Source organism: Bison bison, unplaced genomic scaffold (genome assembly GCF_000754665.1).
Source record: "Bison bison bison isolate TAMUID 2011002044 unplaced genomic scaffold, Bison_UMD1.0 scf7180017864141, whole genome shotgun sequence".
Classification (NCBI taxonomy): domain Eukaryota; kingdom Metazoa; phylum Chordata; class Mammalia; order Artiodactyla; family Bovidae; genus Bison; species Bison bison.
Genome location: NW_011494713.1, coordinates 4,762,496 through 4,766,600, shown reverse-complemented (window position 1 = coordinate 4,766,600; position 4,105 = coordinate 4,762,496).

Sequence of the window (4,105 nt, the reverse complement as noted above, 5' to 3'; positions counted from 1 at the left end):
AGAATGGCATTGAAACATGTATAATATCATATATGAAATGAGTCGCCAGTCCAGGTTCGATGCACGATACTGGATGCTTGGGGCTGGTACACTGGGACCAGAGGGATGGTATGGGGAGGGAGGTGGGAGGAGGGTTCAAGATGGGGAACACATGTATACTTGTGGCAGATTCGTTTTTCTATATGGCAAAACCAATACAATATTGTAAAGTTTAAAAATAAAATTAAATTAAAAAAAAAAAAAAGAAAGCTTTTTTCTCTTAAGCTATCTATGACTTACTGCAGTTTGGTATAGTATACCTTCATAAACAGAATTGAAGCATTTATCTTTTCTCCCTATGTGATCCCTCCAGAATTCATACTCTTAATGTGTATTCTTATTTTCACAGCAACATAGCTATTTGCCTAAGTTGGAGAAGAATCTGTTCTTCTTGTGACAGGACAGAGTTGGAAACAGTTATATTACTAAGGCTTGACTAGGATATCAAATTGGAGAATGATGTATGTAGAATGAGATATGACCAGACAGCTTTAAGGAAGTAAGCTTGACTTTACAGAGCCAATGCTTATTAAGCCCCTTCTAAGAAACTTCCTGGTTCCTTGACTTGAGGTTTTCCAGCCTTACCAAGTGAGTAAGGAAGATCACTTCCTACCAGTCCCAGGATTTTTGGGGGGACTTTGAGCAGAGAGGAATTAACCCAAATGTATAGATATGCATGTGAACTCTGACAATGAGTTCTTGGTTTGGCTTCCTAGCCTTGAAAGTCTTTTAAAAGTCCAATCTGAGATTCCTTATGAAAGTTCCAACAAAGCAGATTTTAAAAGCATCTACATGGTCAATTGTTATTCTTGCTGCTCTTATGTAAATAATCAGGTCAAGTTTTGTGAGCCCAAACTTGTTTTGTGAACAAATTTGCTTTTCTGTGATTATATTTTCTAGAAATGGGAGTGATTGTACAGCAAAAGATTATTTCAGTAGAAAATTATAACACATCTTTGTGGATATGAGGTTCTAGCAAACTGGACTGGATCTTAAATTCTAGTTTTCTCTAATATCTGACTAAAATTCTCCAAACTAATGCTTGCAATTTTCTTTCACCCCTCTGAAATTCCTAAAAACAAACCTGCCCTTTTCCCAAAGCCCTGGAAGCTAAAGCTGGATGACTTGATATAAACCTCAGAGAAATCATCACAACAGATCATGTATGGACAACCTTCATGTCTGTTGCTGTCTAGGTCACTCAGAAAGTTCACCAGAACACCCAATGACATCATCAAAAATATTAATATTAAACTTCAAAAGGTGCTTCCAGCCCAATATATAGAAATCTTCTCAAGACTGCCCTCTGGACTCAGAAACTGACTTACAGTGTGTTCCAACCATTATTTGTTTTGGTTCCAAAGAAATGCCTCTTATCAAATACCTGCTTACTTGTACCATATACATTCTAACTTTGGTAGGGTCCCACCTGCAGTATCACTTCCTGGAATGAGACACAATTGTTTCACTGACCTATTCTCAAGATTAAGAGACTGGTTCAGTGAGATCTACCAACTCAGCTTCTAGACCATGAAACTTGGGGAATTTTCAAAGGTGGGTCATGAGGGTAGCAGAATATGCCACCTCATTAGATGACTGCAGGAGTTCAAGACTGCTGCCTCCAATGCATGAAAGTGGAAAGTGAAAGTGAAGTCACTCAGTCGTGTCTAACTTTTAGCGACCCCATGGACTGCAGCCTACCAGGCTCCTCCGTCCATGGGATTTTCCGGGCAACAGTACTGGAGTGCGGTGCCATTGCCTTCTCCAGGAGTTCAAGACATGCCATTCCAAAATATGCTGCTTTGGTGTACTAACTGTTTGGAGCTGTAGGCACTTGAAAAGTGGCAGATGCAGGTAGAGCTTTCTCTGAACCCCACTTATCTGCCTAAAGATAGATCCTCCAAAAGGAACTCATTTATCATAAATATCCTCCCTAGAGGCATCATTAACCCAGGGAGATTGACTTATCACAGGAGAAGAGGCTAGAAGTTGACACAACACGCAGACAAACTTGGTCACAAACTATCATATCTTCCATCTAGTCTTTGAAGAACCCATTCATCTTTCCTAAAAATCATTTTCTCTTCCCTGAGAGTCCTAAATGGAGAAGACAATGGCACCCCATTCCAGTACTCTTGCTTGGAAAATCCCATGGATGGAGGAGCCTGGTAGGCTGCAGTCCATGGGGTCACTAAGAGTCTGACACGACTGAGCCATGCAGCAGCAGCAGCAGCAGCAGAGAGTCCTAACATCCTCACTCTTCTTTCTCTACTAAGATGGTATTTAATCCTGAATTCTAAGCCAACTCAGAGAGTTACTCATTTTTCCTTGGACATCGCCCATATATGCACAAGGTATACATGTTAGTAGACTTCTCTTTGCTTTTCTCTTGTTAATCTGTGTTTTACTGCAGAGATCTAAGCAAAGAACTCAGAAAGGTAGAGGGGAAATTATTTTTCTTCCTTTGGAAGGCTTACAAATTGGAGTTCTCTTTCTCCCTCCTGCCTCATCCACTCCCACGCATGTGTATGTGCTAAGTTGCTTCAGTTGTGTCCAACTCTTTGCGACCCTATGAACTGTGGCCTGCCAGACTCCTCTGTCCTTGGGATTCTCCAAGCAAGAATACTGGAGTGGGTTGCTGTGCCCTCCAGGGGATCTTCCCAGCTCAGGGATCAAACCCACAAATCCTGCATTGCAGGCAGATTCTTTACTGCTGTGCCACCGGGGAAGTCCTCACCCACTCCCATCTATCAGTAAGTCAGTAAATTCTCTATCCTAGGTGCTAAGGATTAAGAATTGAATAAGATACCAAAGATGGTGGTGGGCGGAGACAGATTCATTTTTTAAAGATCAATTACCATACAGTGTGATAAGTGCTGTAAGAGAGACAATTTCAGAGGCTTCTGAGAACTTCTGAGAACACCCAGACCCCACCAAACTGAGGAGACAGGGTAAGAAGATGGTACCTACACTGTCTCTTTAAGAACAAGGAGTAATTGTTGGACTTCCTGGTGGTCCAATGGTTATGCAAGGGACACAGTTTCCATCCCTGGTTCCGGAAGATTCCACATGCCTTGGGGAAACTAAGCTCTACAAACTACTGAAGCCCTCACCCTCTATGGTTTGTGCTCTGCAACAAGAGAAGCCACTGCAATGAGGAGCTGGCACACTGCAATGGAAGAGTAGCCCCCGATCTCTGCAACTAGAGAAAGCCTGTACACAGAAATGAAGACCCAGCACAGCCAAAAATAAATAAATGAATAATTTTTTAAAAGGACAAATAATCATTCATTAGCCAGATGAGAAGAAGAAAGGAGGAAGCAAGAGAGGGTGAACAGATTGGATGGAAGAGGAAAAGAACTCAAGAACAACACCCAGGTTACTCGCATGGTGGGCAAATGTGGTGCAGTCACTAAGACAGAAAAGACCAGACAAGAAACAGATATAAAGGAAAACAGACTGATTCAGACTAGGACATGCTGAGTCTCAGGGGCCTGCAGATATACAGGGAAAGATAACCAACTTGAATTTCCAAAGTATGTTCTAGGAACCCAAGTTCTGGGAGATATTAATATTCTAAGGAAAAGGGTGGGGCTCTGTTGCAGGTTGTACTGGCCCAAGTTCCCTAGAAAACAGAACTTGAGGCAAAGATTATATGCTCAGGCTTTTTTATGAAGGCGCAAACCCAAAGCCTCAAGAATGATATAAAAGGGAAGAGGAGTGGGATGCAAAATAATGCAAGACGCAAGGAGGAGCGGTTGGTTGGCCACAGAACTACACTATTGGCTACAGTAAAATAGTTAGGGAAAAGCAAAAGTCAGGTGTTCAGGGCTCAGGCAGGACTGGGAGAATCTGAGGAAATGTACTGATTATGTCCTATACAGACATCAAATAAGTTTAAGAAATACAGAGTATTACATGCTGCTGCTGCTAAGTTGCTTCAGTCTTGTCTGACTCCATACATACATGACACATCCATACATGACCACAGGAAAAACCATAGCCTTGACTAGACGAACCTTTGTTGGCAAGAGAGTTCCAGAAAAACATCTATTTCTGCTTTATT